This window comes from Stenella coeruleoalba, assembly GCF_951394435.1.
Source record: "Stenella coeruleoalba genome assembly, contig: scaffold_62, whole genome shotgun sequence".
Taxonomy (NCBI): domain Eukaryota; kingdom Metazoa; phylum Chordata; class Mammalia; order Artiodactyla; family Delphinidae; genus Stenella; species Stenella coeruleoalba.
Window position 1 is genome coordinate 1250557 of NW_027646189.1, and position 18911 is coordinate 1269467.

The following is an 18911-nucleotide window of genomic DNA, read 5'->3' on the forward strand; positions in this document are numbered from 1 at the left end:
ACACGTCTCCCGATCACACGGTTGATCATACTCTGGGTTCCACATGCATGTTTTAGCTGAAGGAAGAATACCTTAAACCTGGAGAGTTGAGACCCGTGGAATGGGTACCATGCAATATGATTTCAAAGGGTCTTCATTTGCTCACCGAACCTCTCCAATCCTATCACTGCTGCGTTTATGCCCCTGTACACACGCTTGATTCTTTTTCGGAGACATAGCAATCCATAGGTTTTAAGATACTTACTAGTCAGGTACATTCTTAGGCGTTTAATATGGGGTGTTGAGTCCATTTCGTGGAGCAAGGAGTAGCTCTTGTCTATTCCATATTTGGCTTAAGGAACTTTATCTGTGCTCATTTCAATCTCTGGTTTTATGCAGCACCCCAACTCACCTTTCCCCTTAAGCAAGCATAAGTTGGTTTTCTAAATTTGAGACCCTGTTCTGTTTTGGAATTCAGTTCCTGTGTAGCCAAGTTTACATTCCGTGTATTAGTGATATCTTATGATGTTTCTTTTTCTGTGTGACTTATTTCAGTTAGAATCATCGTACCTGAATCCACTCATTATGCTGCTACAAGCCTGATGACATAGATTTCATTGCTGAGTGATACTGCATTGTACGTAAGTACCACAAGTTCTTTATCCATTTTTCACTTTCTGTGATATTGAACTTGTACGGTAAACGAGGTTCTTGTAAACAGAGGCGTCCCAAACTTTCGGGTGCCTGTGTCTTTTTGATTTTAATTTCCCTAAGCTATAGGACCATAAGTGGAAGTGCCCTAGGCTCTGTTGCTTTGTTTTTTAGATGTTTCAGGAAACACCATACACTTCTCCTGAGTGTCTGTTGGCAATTTATATCCCGCCTATCAGCATAACAAGGCTCCCAGTTCTCCATGGCCTGTCCTGCCTTTCTGGATTTTACACTTTTTTCAGATGGCCCTTTTGACCGGGGGGAAGTGAAACTTCATTGTAGTGCAGATTTCCTTTGCAAGCTTGCTTGGTTGGCCAAAAAGGGCGTATGCGTTTTTTCCTGAATATATTCAGGAAAAAACGCATACGCCCTTTTTGGCCAAGTGCATCATTGTGGACGTTCTGCCTCTTTTCCTATGCTTTCAATGCAATTCCAGTCTACCTCCTGAAATCGGTTTCCTGCAATTCTGCCCCGTTTTCAAGTCCTCTTGGCAGCCTTACTTCAGTCTATTTTTGGACGATAGCTGTCATTTATAACTCTGCAGGTTTGTGAATTACAGTGCCCCTGAGCTCCTTTCTTCAACTCACTTTCTTTTGAGCTGGCCGCAACACCGCAGGATGGCTTCAGGCCCTAATATGGTTCCGGCACGGCACGCTGAGCCTTTGGTTATTTCCTTTTCCTGGTGGGAAATGAGAGTTAAATTTGCCCGTCCAGACACCTCCAGCTAGTCTCTCATTGGTTCTCCCTATTCCTGTTCATCTTCCGCAGAAATTGCAAACTGGGCCAAACAGAACGTTAAAGGCGCTGACTCTCCAAGTGGGGAGAGTGTTAGTAAAGCGTCTGGAATGTTGCACCCGAGTACCAGGGTACGAAAACTGAGACATATTTGAACACATCTCCCATTCACACGGTTGATCATACTCTGGGTTCCACATGCATGTTTTAGCTGAAGGAAGAATACCTTAAACCTGGAGAGTGGAGACCCGTGGAATGGGTACCATGCAATATGACTTCAAAGGGTCTGCATTTGCTCACCGAACAGCTCCAATCCTATCACTGCTGCGTTTATGCCCCTGTACACATGCTTGATTCTCTTTTGGAGACATAGCAATCCATAGGTTTTAAGATACTTACTAGTCAGGTACATTCTTAGGCGTTTAATATGTGGTGTTGAGTCCATTTCGTTGAGCAAGGAATAGCTCTTGTCTATTCCATATTTGGCTTAAGGAACTTTATCTGTGCTCATTTCAATCTCTGGTTTTATGCAGCACCCCATCTCACCTTTCCCCTTAAGCAAGCAGAAGTTGGTTTTCTAAATTTGAGACCCTGTTCTGTTTTGGAATTCAGTTCCTGTGTAGCCAAGTTTACATTCCGTGTATTAGTGATATCTTATGATGTTTCTTTTTCTGTGTGACTTATTTCAGTTAGAATCATCGTACCTGAATCCACTCATTATGCTGCTATGGGCCTGATGACATAGATTCCATTGCTGAGTGATACTGCATTGTACGTAACTATCACATGTTCTTTAACCATTTTTCACTTTCTGTGATATTGAACTTGTACGGTAAAAGAGGTTCTTGTAAACAGAGGCATCCCAAACTTTGGGGTGGCTGTGTCTTTTTGATTTTCATTTCCCTAAGCTATAGGACCATAAGTGGAAGTGCCCTAGGCTCTGTTGCTTTGTTTTTTAGATGTTTCAGGAAACACCATACACTTCTCCCGAGTGTCTGTTGGCAATTTACATCCCGCCCATCAGCATAACAAGGCTCCCCGTTCTCCATGGCCTGTCCTGCCTTTCTGGATTTTACACTTTTTTCAGATGGCCCTTTTGACCGGGGGGAAGTGAGACTTCATTGTAGTGCAGATTTCCTTTGCAAGCTTGCTTGGTTGGCCAAAAAGTGCGTATGCGTTTTTTCCTGAATATATTCAGGAAAAAACGCATACGCCCTTTTTGGCCAAGTGCATCATTGTGGACGTTCTGCCTCTTTTCCTATGCTTTCAATGCAATTCCAGTCTACCTCCTGAAATCGGTTTCCTGCAATTCTGCCCCGCTTTCAAGTCCTCTTGGCAGCCTTACTTCAGTATATTTTTGGACGATAGCTGTCATTTATAACACTGCAGGTTTGTGCATTACAGTGTCCCTGAGGTCCTTTCTTCAACTCGCTTTCTTGTGAGCTGGCCGCAACACCACAGGATGGCTTCAGGCCCTAATCTGGTTCCGGCACGGCATGCTGAGCCTTTGGTTAATTCCTCTTCCTGGTGGGAAATGAGAGTTAAATTTGCCCGTCCAGACACCTCCAGCTAGTCTCTCATTGGTTCTCGCTATTCCTGTTAATCTTCCGCAGAAATTGCAAACTGGGCCAAACAGGAGGTTAAAGGCGCTGACTCTCCAAGTGGGGAGAGTGTTAGTAAAGCGTCTGGAATGTTGCACCCGAGTACCAGGGGAGAAAAACTGAGACATATTTGAAAACCTCTCCCATTCCCACGGTTCATCGTACTCTGGGTTCCACATGCATGTTTTAGCTGAAGGAAGAATACCTTAAACCTGGAGAGTTGAGACCCGTGTAATGGGTACCATGCAATATGACTTCAAAGGTCTTCATTTGCTCACCGAACCTCTCCAATCCTATCACTGCTCCCTTTATGTCCCTGTACACATGCTTGATTCTCTTTTGGAGACATAGCAATCCATAGGTTTTAAGATACTTACTAGTCAGGTACATTCTTAGGCATTTAATATGGGGTGTTGAGTCCATTTCGTTGAGCAAGGAATAGCTCTTGTCTATTCCATATTTGGCTTAAGGAACTTTATCTGTGCTCATTTCAATCTCTGGTTTTATGCAGCACCCCAACTCACCTTTCCCCTTAAGCAAGCATAAGTTGGTTTTCTAAATTTGAGACCCTGTTCTGTTCTGTAATTCAGTTCTTGTGTAGCCAAGTTTACATTCCGTGTATTACTGATATCTTATGATGTTTCTATTTCTGTGTGACTTATTTCAGTTAGAATCATCATACCTGAATCCACTCATTGTGCTGCTAAGGGCCTGATGACATAGATTTCATTGCTGAGTGATATTGCTTTGTAAGTAAATACCACAATTTCTTTATCCATTTTGCACTTTCTGCGATGTTGAACTTGTAGTGTAAAGGAGGTTCTTGTAAACAGAGGCGTCCCAAACTTTGGGGTGGCTGTGTCTTTTTAATTTTAATTTCCCTAAGCTATAGGACCATAAGTGGAAGTGCCCTAGGCTCTGTTGCTTTGTTTTTTAGATGTTTCAGGAAACACCATACACTTCTCCAGAGTGTCTGTTGGCAATTTACATCCCGCCCATCAGCATAACAAGGCTCCCAGTTCTCCATGGCCTGTCCTGCCTTTCTGGATTTTACACTTTTTTCAGATGGCCCTTTTGACCGGGGAGAAGTGAGACTTCATTGTAGTGCAGATTTCCTTTGCAAGCTCCCTTGGTTGGCCAAAAAGGGCGTATGCGTTTTTTCCTGAATATAGTCAGGAAAAAACGCATACGCCCTTTTTGGCCAAGTGCATCATTGTGGACGTTCTGCCTCTTTTCCTATGCTTTCAATGCAATTCCAGTCTACCTCCTGAAATCGGTTTCCTGCAATTCTGCCCCGCTTTCAAGTCCTCTTGGCAGCCTTACTTCAGTATATTTTTGGACGATAGCTGTCATTTATAACTCTGCAGGTTTGTGAATTACAGTGCCCCTGAGCTCCTTTCTTCAACTTGCTTTCTTTTGAGCTGGCCGCAACACCGCAGGATGGCTTCAGGCCCTAATCTGGTTCCGGCAGGGCACGCTGAGCCTTTGGTTATTTCCTCTTCCTGGTGGGAAATGAGAGTTAAATTTGCCCGTCCAGACACCTCCAGCTAGTCTCTCATTGGTTCTCGCTATTCCTGTTCATCTTCCGCAGAAATTGCAAACTGGGCCAAACAGGAGGTTAAAGGCGCTGACTCTCCAAGTGGGGAGAGTGTTAGTAAAGCATCTGGAATGTTGCACCCGAGTACCAGGGGAGGAAAACTGAGACATATTTGAACACATCTCCCGTTCACACGGTTGATCATACTCTGGGTTCCACATGCATGTTTTAGCTGAAGGAAGAATACCTTAAACCTGGGTAGTTGAAACCCGTGGAATGGGTACCATGCAATATGACTTCAAAGGGTCTTCATTTGTTCACCGAACCTCTCCAATCCTATCACTGCTGCGTTTATGCCCCTGTACACACGCTTGATTCTCTTTTGGAGACATAGCAATCCATAGGTTTTAAGATACTTACTAGTCAGATACATTCTTAGGCGTTTAATATGGGGTGTTGAGTCCATTTCATTGAGCAAGGAGTAGCTCTTGTCTATTTCATATTTGGCTTAAGGAACTTTATCTGTGCTCATTTCAATCTCTGGTTTTATGCAGCACCCCAACTCACCTTTCCCCTTAAGCAAGCATAAGTTGGTTTTCTAAATTTGAGACCCTGTTCTGTTCTGTAATTCAGTTCCTGTGTAGCCAAGTTTACATTCCGTGTATTAGTGATATCTTATGATGTTTCTTTTTCTGTGTGACTTATTTCAGTTAGAATCATCGTACCTGAATCCACTCATTATGCTGCTACGGGCCTGATGACATAGATTTCATTGCTGAGTGATACTGCATTGTACATAAGTACCACAAGTTCTTTATCCATTTTTCACTTTCTGCGATGTTGAACTTGTACTGTAAACGAGGTTCTTGTAAACAGAGCCGTTCCAAACTTTGGGGTGGCTGTGTCTTTTTGATTTTACTTCCCTAAGCTATAGGTCCATAAGTGGAAGTGCCCTAGGCTCTGTTGCTTTGTTTTATAGATGTTTCAGGAAACACCATACACTTCTCCAGAGTGTCTGTTGGCAATTTACATCCCGCCCATCAGCATAACAAGGCTCCCAGTTCTCCATGGCCTGTCCTGCCTTTCTGGATTTTATACATTTTTTCAGATGGCCCTTTTGACCGCGTGGAAGTGAGACTTCATTGTAGTGCAGATTTCCTTTGCAAGCTTGCTTGGTTGGCCAAAAAGGGCGTATGCGTTTTTTCCTGAATATATTCAGGAAAAAACGCATACGCCCTTTTTGGCCAAGTGCATCATTGTGGACGTTCTGCCTCTTTTCCTATGCTTTCAATGCAATTCCAGTCTACCTCCTGAAATCGGTTTCCTGCAATTCTGCCCCTCTTTCAAGTCCTCTTGGCAGCCTTACTTCAGTATATTTTTGGACGATAGCTGTCATTTATAACTCTGCAGGTTTGTGAATTACAGTGCCCCTGAGCTCCTTTCTTCAACTCTCTTTCTTGTGACCTGGCCGCAACACTGCAGGATGGCTTCAGGCCCTACTCTGGTTCTGGCACGGCACGCTGAGCCTTTGGTTAATTCCTCTTCCTGGTGGGAAATTAGAGTTAAATTTGCCCGTCCAGACACCTCCAGCTAGCCTCTCATTGGTTCTCGCTGTTCCTGTTCATCTTCCGCAGAAATTGCAAACTGGGCCAAACAGGAGGTTAAAGGGACTGACTCTCCAAGTCGGGAGAGTGTTAGTAAAGCATCTGGAATGTTGCACCCGAGTACCAGGGTACGAAAACTGAGACATATTTGAACACGTCTCCCGATCACATGGTTGATCATACTCTAGGTTCCACATGCATGTTTTAGCTGAAGGAAGAATACCTTAAACCTGGGTAGTTGAAACCCGTGGAATGGGTACCATGCAATATGACTTCAAAGGGTCTTCATTTGCTCACCGAACCGCTCCAATCCTATCACTGCTGCGTTTATGCCCCTGTACACATGCTTGATTCTCTTTCGGAGACATAGCAATGCATAGGTTTTAAGATACTTACTAGTCAGGTACATTCTTAGGCGTTTAATATGGGGTGTTGAGGCCATTTCGTTGAGCAAGGAGTAGCTCTTCTCTATTCCATATTTGGCTTAAGGAACTTTATCTGTGCTCATTTCAATCTCTGGTTTTATGCAGCACCCCAACTCACCTTTCCCCTTAAGCAAGCATAAGTTGGTTTTCTAAATTTGAGATCCTGTTCTGTTTTGGAATTCAGTTCCTGTGTAGCCAAGTTTACATTCCGTGTATTAGTGATATCTTATGATGTTTCTTTTTCTGTGTGACTTATTTCAGTTAGAATCATCGTACCTGAATCCACTCATTATGCTGCTACGGGCCTGATGACATAGATTTCATTGCTGAGTGATACTGCATTGTACGTAAGTACCACAAGTTCTTTATCCATTTTTCACTTTCTGTGATATTGAACATGTACGGTAAATAAGGTTCTTGTAAACAGAGGCGTCCCAAACTTTGGGGTGACTGTGTCTTTTTGATTTTAATTTCCCTAAGCTCTAGGACCATAAGTGGAAGTGCCCTAGGCTCTGTTGCTTTGTTTTTTAGATGTTTCATGAAACACCATACACTTCTCCCGAGTGTCTGTTGGCAATTTACATCCCGCCCATCAGCATAACAAGGCTCCCAGTTCTCCATGGCCTGTCCTGCCTTTCTGGATTTTACACTTTTTTCAGATGGCCCTTTTGACCGGGGGGAAGTGAGACTTCATTGTAGTGCAGATTTCCTTTGCAAGCTTGCTTGGTTGGCCGAAAAGGGCGTATGCGTTTTTTCCTGAATATATTCAGGAAAAAACGCATACGCCCTTTTTGGCCAAGTGCATCATTGTGGACGTTCTGCCTCTTTTCCTATGCTTTCAATGCAATTCCAGTCTACCTCCTGAAATCGGTTTCCTGCAATTCTGCCCCGCTTTCAAGTCCTCTTGGCAGCCTTACTTCAGTATATTTTTGGATGATAGCTGTCATTTATAACTCTGCAGGTTTGTGAATTACAGTGCCCCTGAGCTCCTTTCTTCAACTCTCTTTCTTGTGACATGGCCGCAACACTGCAGGATGGCTTCAGGCCCTACTCTGGTTCCGGCACGGCACGCTGAGCCTTTGGTTAATTCCTCTTCCTGGTGGGAAATTAGAGTTAAATTTTCCCGTCCAGACACCTCCAGCTAGCCTCTCATTGGTTCTCGCTGTTCCTGTTCATCTTCCGCAGAAATTGCAAACTGGGCCAAACAGGAGGTTAAAGGGACTGACTCTCCAAGTCGGGAGAGTGTTAGTAAAGCGTCTGGAATGTTGCACCCGAGTACCAGGGGAGGAAAACTGAGACATATTTGAACACATCTCCCGATCACATGGTTGATCATACTCTAGGTTCCACATGCATGTTTTGCTGAAGGAAGAATACCTTAAACCTGGGTAGTTGAAACCCGTGGAATGGGTACCATGCAATATGACTTCAAAGGGTCTTCATTTGCTCACCGAACCGCTCCAATCCTATCACTGCTGCGTTTATGCCCCTGTACACATGCTTGATTCTCTTTCGGAGACATAGCAATGCATAGGTTTTAAGATACTTACTAGTCAGGTACATTCTTAGGCGTTTAATATGGGGTGTTGAGGCCATTTCGTTGAGCAAGGAGTAGCTCTTGTCTATTCCATATTTGGCTTAAGGAACTTTATCTGTGCTCATTTCAATCTCTGGTTTTATGCAGCACCCCAACTCACCTTTCCCCTTAAGCAAGCATAAGTTGGTTTTCTAAATTTGAGACCCTGTTCTGTTCTGTAATTCAGTTCCTGTGTAGCCAAGTTTACATTCCGTGTATTACTGATATCTTATGATGTTTCTTTTTCTGTGTGACTTATTTCAGTTAGAATCATCATACCTGAATCCACTCATTGTGCTGTTAAGGGCCTGATGACATAGATTTCATTGCTGAGTGATATTGCTTTGTAAGTAAATACCACAAGTTCTTTATCCATTTTTCACTTTCTGCGATGTTGAACTTGTACTGTAAACGAGGTTCTTGTAAACAGAGGTGTCCCAAACTTTGGGGTGGCTGTGTCTTTTTGATTTTAATTTCCCTAAGCTCTAGGACCATAAGTGGAAGTGCCCTAGGCTCTGTTGCTTTGTTTTTTAGATGTTTCAGGAAACACCATACACTTCTCCTGAGTGTCTGTTGGCAATTTACATCCCGCCCATCAGCATAACAAGGCTCCCAGTTCTCCATGGCCTGTCCTGCCTTTCTGGATTTTACACTTTTTTCAGATGGCCCTTTTGACCTGGGGGAAGTGAGACTTCATTGTAGTGCAGATTTCCTTTGCAAGCTTGCTTGGTTGGCCAAAAAGGGCGTATGCGTTTTTTCCTGAATATATTTAGGAAAAAACGCATACGCCCTTTTTGGCCAAGTGCATCATTGTGGACGTTCTGCCTCCTTTCCTATGCTTTCAATGCAATTCCAGTCTACCTCCTGAAATCGGTTTCCTGCAATTCTGCCCCGCTTTCAAGTCCTCTTGGCAGCCTTACTTCAGTATATTTTTGGACGATAGCTGTCATTTATAACACTGCAGGTTTGTGCATTACAGTGTCCCTGAGGTCCTTTCTTCAACTCGCTTTCTTGTGAGCTGGCCGCAACACCACAGGATGGCTTCAGGCCCTAATCTGGTTCCGGCACGGCATGCTGAGCCTTTGGTTAATTCCTCTTCCTGGTGGGAAATGAGAGTTAAATTTGCCCGTCCAGACACCTCCAGCTAGTCTCTCATTGGTTCTCGCTATTCCTGTTAATCTTCCGCAGAAATTGCAAACTGGGCCAAACAGGAGGTTAAAGGCGCTGACTCTCCAAGTGGGGAGAGTGTTAGTAAAGCGTCTGGAATGTTGCACCCGAGTACCAGGGGAGAAAAACTGAGACATATTTGAAAACCTCTCCCATTCCCACGGTTCATCGTACTCTGGGTTCCACATGCATGTTTTAGCTGAAGGAAGAATACCTTAAACCTGGAGAGTTGAGACCCGTGTAATGGGTACCATGCAATATGACTTCAAAGGTCTTCATTTGCTCACCGAACCTCTCCAATCCTATCACTGCTCCCTTTATGTCCCTGTACACATGCTTGATTCTCTTTTGGAGACATAGCAATCCATAGGTTTTAAGATACTTACTAGTCAGGTACATTCTTAGGCATTTAATATGGGGTGTTGAGTCCATTTCGTTGAGCAAGGAATAGCTCTTGTCTATTCCATATTTGGCTTAAGGAACTTTATCTGTGCTCATTTCAATCTCTGGTTTTATGCAGCACCCCAACTCACCTTTCCCCTTAAGCAAGCATAAGTTGGTTTTCTAAATTTGAGACCCTGTTCTGTTCTGTAATTCAGTTCTTGTGTAGCCAAGTTTACATTCCGTGTATTACTGATATCTTATGATGTTTCTATTTCTGTGTGACTTATTTCAGTTAGAATCATCATACCTGAATCCACTCATTGTGCTGCTAAGGGCCTGATGACATAGATTTCATTGCTGAGTGATATTGCTTTGTAAGTAAATACCACAATTTCTTTATCCATTTTGCACTTTCTGCGATGTTGAACTTGTAGTGTAAAGGAGGTTCTTGTAAACAGAGGCGTCCCAAACTTTGGGGTGGCTGTGTCTTTTTAATTTTAATTTCCCTAAGCTATAGGACCATAAGTGGAAGTGCCCTAGGCTCTGTTGCTTTGTTTTTTAGATGTTTCAGGAAACACCATACACTTCTCCAGAGTGTCTGTTGGCAATTTACATCCCGCCCATCAGCATAACAAGGCTCCCAGTTCTCCATGGCCTGTCCTGCCTTTCTGGATTTTACACTTTTTTCAGATGGCCCTTTTGACCGGGGAGAAGTGAGACTTCATTGTAGTGCAGATTTCCTTTGCAAGCTCCCTTGGTTGGCCAAAAAGGGCGTATGCGTTTTTTCCTGAATATATTCAGGAAAAAACGCATACGCCCTTTTTGGCCAAGTGCATCATTGTGGACGTTCTGCCTCTTTTCCTATGCTTTCAATGCAATTCCAGTCTACCTCCTGAAATCGGTTTCCTGCAATTCTGCCCCGCTTTCAAGTCCTCTTGGCAGCCTTACTTCAGTATATTTTTGGACGATAGCTGTCATTTATAACTCTGCAGGTTTGTGAATTACAGTGCCCCTGAGCTCCTTTCTTCAACTTGCTTTCTTTTGAGCTGGCCGCAACACCGCAGGATGGCTTCAGGCCCTAATCTGGTTCCGGCAGGGCACGCTGAGCCTTTGGTTATTTCCTCTTCCTGGTGGGAAATGAGAGTTAAATTTGCCCGTCCAGACACCTCCAGCTAGTCTCTCATTGGTTCTCGCTATTCCTGTTCATCTTCCGCAGAAATTGCAAACTGGGCCAAACAGGAGGTTAAAGGCGCTGACTCTCCAAGTGGGGAGAGTGTTAGTAAAGCGTCTGGAATGTTGCACCCGAGTACCAGGGGAGGAAAACTGAGACATATTTGAACACATCTCCCGTTCACACGGTTGATCATACTCTGGGTTCCACATGCATGTTTTAGCTGAAGGAAGAATACCTTAAACCTGGGTAGTTGAAACCCGTGGAATGGGTACCATGCAATATGACTTCAAAGGGTCTTCATTTGTTCACCGAACCTCTCCAATCCTATCACTGCTGCGTTTATGCCCCTGTACACACGCTTGATTCTCTTTTGGAGACATAGCAATCCATAGGTTTTAAGATACTTACTAGTCAGATACATTCTTAGGCGTTTAATATGGGGTGTTGAGTCCATTTCATTGAGCAAGGAGTAGCTCTTGTCTATTTCATATTTGGCTTAAGGAACTTTATCTGTGCTCATTTCAATCTCTGGTTTTATGCAGCACCCCAACTCACCTTTCCCCTTAAGCAAGCATAAGTTGGTTTTCTAAATTTGAGACCCTGTTCTGTTCTGTAATTCAGTTCCTGTGTAGCCAAGTTTACATTCCGTGTATTAGTGATATCTTATGATGTTTCTTTTTCTGTGTGACTTATTTCAGTTAGAATCATCGTACCTGAATCCACTCATTATGCTGCTACGGGCCTGATGACATAGATTTCATTGCTGAGTGATACTGCATTGTACATAAGTACCACAAGTTCTTTATCCATTTTTCACTTTCTGCGATGTTGAACTTGTACTGTAAACGAGGTTCTTGTAAACAGAGCCGTTCCAAACTTTGGGGTGGCTGTGTCTTTTTGATTTTACTTCCCTAAGCTATAGGTCCATAAGTGGAAGTGCCCTAGGCTCTGTTGCTTTGTTTTATAGATGTTTCAGGAAACACCATACACTTCTCCAGAGTGTCTGTTGGCAATTTACATCCCGCCCATCAGCATAACAAGGCTCCCAGTTCTCCATGGCCTGTCCTGCCTTTCTGGATTTTATACATTTTTTCAGATGGCCCTTTTGACCGCGTGGAAGTGAGACTTCATTGTAGTGCAGATTTCCTTTGCAAGCTTGCTTGGTTGGCCAAAAAGGGCGTATGCGTTTTTTCCTGAATATATTCAGGAAAAAACGCATACGCCCTTTTTGGCCAAGTGCATCATTGTGGACGTTCTGCCTCTTTTCCTATGCTTTCAATGCAATTCCAGTCTACCTCCTGAAATCGGTTTCCTGCAATTCTGCCCCTCTTTCAAGTCCTCTTGGCAGCCTTACTTCAGTATATTTTTGGACGATAGCTGTCATTTATAACTCTGCAGGTTTGTGAATTACAGTGCCCCTGAGCTCCTTTCTTCAACTCTCTTTCTTGTGACCTGGCCGCAACACTGCAGGATGGCTTCAGGCCCTACTCTGGTTCTGGCACGGCACGCTGAGCCTTTGGTTAATTCCTCTTCCTGGTGGGAAATTAGAGTTAAATTTGCCCGTCCAGACACCTCCAGCTAGCCTCTCATTGGTTCTCGCTGTTCCTGTTCATCTTCCGCAGAAATTGCAAACTGGGCCAAACAGGAGGTTAAAGGGACTGACTCTCCAAGTCGGGAGAGTGTTAGTAAAGCATCTGGAATGTTGCACCCGAGTACCAGGGTACGAAAACTGAGACATATTTGAACACGTCTCCCGATCACATGGTTGATCATACTCTAGGTTCCACATGCATGTTTTAGCTGAAGGAAGAATACCTTAAACCTGGGTAGTTGAAACCCGTGGAATGGGTACCATGCAATATGACTTCAAAGGGTCTTCATTTGCTCACCGAACCGCTCCAATCCTATCACTGCTGCGTTTATGCCCCTGTACACATGCTTGATTCTCTTTCGGAGACATAGCAATGCATAGGTTTTAAGATACTTACTAGTCAGGTACATTCTTAGGCGTTTAATATGGGGTGTTGAGGCCATTTCGTTGAGCAAGGAGTAGCTCTTCTCTATTCCATATTTGGCTTAAGGAACTTTATCTGTGCTCATTTCAATCTCTGGTTTTATGCAGCACCCCAACTCACCTTTCCCCTTAAGCAAGCATAAGTTGGTTTTCTAAATTTGAGATCCTGTTCTGTTTTGGAATTCAGTTCCTGTGTAGCCAAGTTTACATTCCGTGTATTAGTGATATCTTATGATGTTTCTTTTTCTGTGTGACTTATTTCAGTTAGAATCATCGTACCTGAATCCACTCATTATGCTGCTACGGGCCTGATGACATAGATTTCATTGCTGAGTGATACTGCATTGTACGTAAGTACCACAAGTTCTTTATCCATTTTTCACTTTCTGTGATATTGAACATGTACGGTAAATAAGGTTCTTGTAAACAGAGGCGTCCCAAACTTTGGGGTGACTGTGTCTTTTTGATTTTAATTTCCCTAAGCTCTAGGACCATAAGTGGAAGTGCCCTAGGCTCTGTTGCTTTGTTTTTTAGATGTTTCATGAAACACCATACACTTCTCCCGAGTGTCTGTTGGCAATTTACATCCCGCCCATCAGCATAACAAGGCTCCCAGTTCTCCATGGCCTGTCCTGCCTTTCTGGATTTTACACTTTTTTCAGATGGCCCTTTTGACCGGGGGGAAGTGAGACTTCATTGTAGTGCAGATTTCCTTTGCAAGCTTGCTTGGTTGGCCGAAAAGGGCGTATGCGTTTTTTCCTGAATATATTCAGGAAAAAACGCATACGCCCTTTTTGGCCAAGTGCATCATTGTGGACGTTCTGCCTCTTTTCCTATGCTTTCAATGCAATTCCAGTCTACCTCCTGAAATCGGTTTCCTGCAATTCTGCCCCGCTTTCAAGTCCTCTTGGCAGCCTTACTTCAGTATATTTTTGGATGATAGCTGTCATTTATAACTCTGCAGGTTTGTGAATTACAGTGCCCCTGAGCTCCTTTCTTCAACTCTCTTTCTTGTGACATGGCCGCAACACTGCAGGATGGCTTCAGGCCCTACTCTGGTTCCGGCACGGCACGCTGAGCCTTTGGTTAATTCCTCTTCCTGGTGGGAAATTAGAGTTAAATTTTCCCGTCCAGACACCTCCAGCTAGCCTCTCATTGGTTCTCGCTGTTCCTGTTCATCTTCCGCAGAAATTGCAAACTGGGCCAAACAGGAGGTTAAAGGGACTGACTCTCCAAGTCGGGAGAGTGTTAGTAAAGCGTCTGGAATGTTGCACCCGAGTACCAGGGGAGGAAAACTGAGACATATTTGAACACATCTCCCGATCACATGGTTGATCATACTCTAGGTTCCACATGCATGTTTTGCTGAAGGAAGAATACCTTAAACCTGGGTAGTTGAAACCCGTGGAATGGGTACCATGCAATATGACTTCAAAGGGTCTTCATTTGCTCACCGAACCGCTCCAATCCTATCACTGCTGCGTTTATGCCCCTGTACACATGCTTGATTCTCTTTCGGAGACATAGCAATGCATAGGTTTTAAGATACTTACTAGTCAGGTACATTCTTAGGCGTTTAATATGGGGTGTTGAGGCCATTTCGTTGAGCAAGGAGTAGCTCTTGTCTATTCCATATTTGGCTTAAGGAACTTTATCTGTGCTCATTTCAATCTCTGGTTTTATGCAGCACCCCAACTCACCTTTCCCCTTAAGCAAGCATAAGTTGGTTTTCTAAATTTGAGACCCTGTTCTGTTCTGTAATTCAGTTCCTGTGTAGCCAAGTTTACATTCCGTGTATTACTGATATCTTATGATGTTTCTTTTTCTGTGTGACTTATTTCAGTTAGAATCATCATACCTGAATCCACTCATTGTGCTGTTAAGGGCCTGATGACATAGATTTCATTGCTGAGTGATATTGCTTTGTAAGTAAATACCACAAGTTCTTTATCCATTTTTCACTTTCTGCGATGTTGAACTTGTACTGTAAACGAGGTTCTTGTAAACAGAGGTGTCCCAAACTTTGGGGTGGCTGTGTCTTTTTGATTTTAATTTCCCTAAGCTCTAGGACCATAAGTGGAAGTGCCCTAGGCTCTGTTGCTTTGTTTTTTAGATGTTTCAGGAAACACCATACACTTCTCCTGAGTGTCTGTTGGCAATTTACATCCCGCCCATCAGCATAACAAGGCTCCCAGTTCTCCATGGCCTGTCCTGCCTTTCTGGATTTTACACTTTTTTCAGATGGCCCTTTTGACCTGGGGGAAGTGAGACTTCATTGTAGTGCAGATTTCCTTTGCAAGCTTGCTTGGTTGGCCAAAAAGGGCGTATGCGTTTTTTCCTGAATATATTTAGGAAAAAACGCATACGCCCTTTTTGGCCAAGTGCATCATTGTGGACGTTCTGCCTCCTTTCCTATGCTTTCAATGCAATTCCAGTCTACCTCCTGAAATCGGTTTCCTGCAATTCTGCCCCGCTTTCAAGTCCTCTTGGCAACCTTACTTCAGTATATTTTTGGACGATAGCTGTCATTTATAACTCTGCAGATTTGTGAATTACAGTGCCCCTGAGCTCCTTTCTTCAACTCGTTTTCTTTTGAGCTGGCCGCAACACAGCAGGATGGCTTCAGGCCCTAATCTGGTTCTGGCACGGCACGCTGAGCGTTTGGTTATTTCCTCTTCCTGGTGGGAAATGAGAGTTAAATTTGCCCGTCCAGACACCTCCAGCTAGTCTCTCATTGGTTCTCGCTATTCTTGTTCATCTTCCACAGAAATTGCAAACTGGGCCAAACAGGAGGTTAAAGGGACTGACTCTCCAAGTCGGGAGAGTGTTAGTAAAGCGTCTGGAATGTTGCACCCGAGTACCAGGGGAGGAAAACTGAGACATATTTGAACACGTCTCCCGATCACATGGTTGATCATACTCTAGGTTCCACATGCATGTTTTAGCTGAAGGAAGAATACTTTAAACCTGGGTAGTTGAAACCCGTGGAATGGGTACCATGCAATATGACTTCAAAGGGTCTTCATTTGCACACCGAACCTCTCCAATCCTATCACTGCTGCGTTTATGCCCCTGTACACATGCTTGATTCTCTTTCGGAGACATAGGAATCCATAGGTTTTAAGATACTTACTAGTCAGGTACATTCTTAGGCGTTTAATATGCGGTGTTGAGTCCATTTCGTTGAGCAAGGAGTAGCTCTTGTCTATTCCATATTTGGCTTAAGGAACTTTATCTGTGCTCATTTCAATCTCTGGTTTTATGCAGCACCCCAACTCACCTTTCCCCTTAAACAAGCATAAGTTGCTTTTCTAACTTTGAGACACTGTTCTGTTCTGTAATTCAGTTCCTGTGTAGCCAGGTTTGCATTCCATGTATTACTGATATCTTATGATGTTTCTTTTTCTGTGTGACTTATTTCAGTTAGAATCATCATACCTGAATCCACTCATTGTGCTGCTAAGGGCTGATGACATAGATTTCTTTGCTGAGTGATATTGCTTTGTAAGTAAATACCACAACTTCTTTATCCATTTTTCACTGTCTGCGATGTTGAACTTGTACTGTATACGAGGTTCTTGTAAACAGAGGCGTCCCAAACTTTGGGGTGGCTGTGTCTTTTTGATTTTAATTTCCCTAAGCTCTAGGACCATAAGTGGAAGTGCCCTAGGCTCTGTTGCTTTGTTTTTTAGCTGTTTCAGGAAACACCATACACTTCTCCTGAGTGTCTGTTGGCAATTTACATCCCGCCCATCAGCATAACAAGGCTCCCAGTTCTCCATGGCCTGTCCTGCCTTTCTGGATTTTACACTTTTTTCAGATGGCCCTTTTGACCGGGGGGAAGTGAGACTTCATTGCAGTGCAGATTCCCTTTGCAAGCTTGCTTGGTTGGCCAAAAAGTGCGTATGCGTTTTTTGCTGAATATATTCAGGAAAAAACTCATACGCCCTTTTTGGCCAAGTGCATCATTGTGGACGTTCTGCCTCTTTTCCTATGTTTTCAATGCTATTCCAGTCTACCTCCTGAAATCAGTTTCCTGCAATTCTGCCCCGCTTTCAAGTCCTCTTGGCAGCCTTACTTCAGTATATTTTTGGACGATAGCTTTCATTTATAACTCTGCAGGTTTGTGAATTACAGTGCCCCTGAACTCCTTTCTTCAACTCGCTTTGTTTTGAGCTGGCCGCAACACCGCAGGATGGCTTCAGGCCCTAATCTGGTTCCGGCACGGCACGCTGAGCCTTTGGTTATTTCCTCTTCCTGGTGGGAAATGAGAGTTAAATTTGCCCGTCCAGACACCTCCAGCTAGCCTCTCATTGGTTCTCCCTATTCCTGTTCATCTTCCGCAGAAATTGCAAACTGGGCCAAACAGGAGGTTAAAGGCGCTGACTCTCCAAGTGGGGAGAGTGTTAGTAAAGCGTCTGGAATGTTGCACGCGAGTACCAGGGGAGGAAAACTGAGACATATTTGAACACGTCTCCCGTTCACATGGTTGATCATACTCTGGGTTCCACATGCATGTTTTAGCTGAAGGAAGAGTACCTTAAACCTAGAGAGTTAAGACCCGTGTAATCGGTACCATGCAATATGACTTCAAAGGGTCTTCATTTGCTCACCGAACCTCTCCAATCCTATCACTGCTGCGTTTATGCCCCTGTACACACGCTTGATTCTCTTTTGGAGACATAGCAATCCATAGGTTTTAAGATACTTACTAGTCAGATACATTCTTAGGCGTTTAATATGGGGTGTTGAGTCCATTTCGTTGAGCAAGGAGTAGCTCTTGACTATTCCATATTTGGCTTAAGGAACTTTATCTGTGCTCATTTCAATCTCTGGTTTTATGCAGCACCCCAACTCACCTTTCCCCTTAAGCAAGCATAAGTTGGTTTTCTAAATTTGAGACCCTGTTCTGTTTTGGAATTCACTTCCTGTGTAGCCAAGTTTACATTCCGTGTATTAGTGATATCTTATGATGTTTCCTTTTCTGTGTGATTTATTTCAGTTAGAGTCATCGTACCTGAATCCACTCATTGTGCTGCTAATGGCCTGATGACATAGATTTCATTGCTGAGTGATATTGCTTTGTAAGTAAATACCACAACTTCTTTATCCATTTTTCACTTTCTGCGATGTTGAACTTGTACTGTAAACGAGGTTCTTGTAAACAGAGGCTCCCAAACTTTGGGGTGACTGTGTCTTTTTGATTTTAATTTCCCTAAGCTATAGGACCATAAGTGGAAGTGCCCTAGGCTCTGTTGCTTTGTTTTTTAGATGTTTCAGGAAACACCATACACTTCTCCCGAGTGTCTGTTGTCAATTTACATCCCGCCCATCAGCATAACAAGGCTCCCAGTTCTCCATGGCCTGTCCTGCCTTTCTGGATTTTACACTTTTTTCAGATGGCCCTTTTGACCGGGGGGAAGTGAGACTTCATTGTACTGCAGATTCCCTTTGCAAGCTTGCTTGGTTGGCCAAAAAGGGCGTATGCGTTTTTTCCTGAATATATTCAGGAAAAAACGCATACGCCCTTTTTGGCCAAGTGCATCATTGTGGACGTTCTGCCTCTTTTCCTATGCTTTCAATGCAATTCCAGTCTACCTCCTGAAATCGGTTTCCTGCAATTCTGCCCCGCTTTCAAGTCCTCTTGGCAGCCTTACTTCAGTATATTTTTGGACGATAGCTGTCATTTATAACTCTGCAGGATTGTGAATTACAGTGCCCCTGAGCTCCTTTCTTCAACTCGCTTTCTTTTGAGCTGGACGCAACACCGCAGGATGGCTTCAGGCCCTAATCTGGTTCCGGCACGGCACGCTGAGCCTTTGGTTAATTCCTCTTCCTGGTGGGAAATGAGAGTTAAATTTGCCCGTCCAGACACCTCCAGCTAGTCTCTCATTGGTTATCGCTATTCCTGTTCATCTTCCGCAGAAATTGCAAACTGGGCCAAACAGGAGGTTAAAGGGACTGACTCTCCAAGTCGGGAGAGTGTTAGTAAAGCGTCTGGAAT

General features: G+C 43.7%; 1 long non-coding RNA gene across 4 annotated transcripts in view; it reads left to right on the forward strand.

Annotated features, from left to right (window-relative positions):
- LOC307181269 overlaps nt 1-18911 on the forward strand; it is a 1277915-nt gene that overhangs the window by 1192085 nt on the left and 66919 nt on the right. Inside the window, exon 8 of one of the 4 annotated variants that reach the window (XR_013826284.1) lies at nt 16331-16375. The exons of the other annotated variants lie outside the window; for them this stretch is intronic. This is a non-coding gene — a long non-coding RNA (uncharacterized lncRNA). Of the gene's footprint in view, nt 1-16330; nt 16376-18911 lie in introns of those variants that run through there. 4 annotated transcript variants of the gene reach the window in all.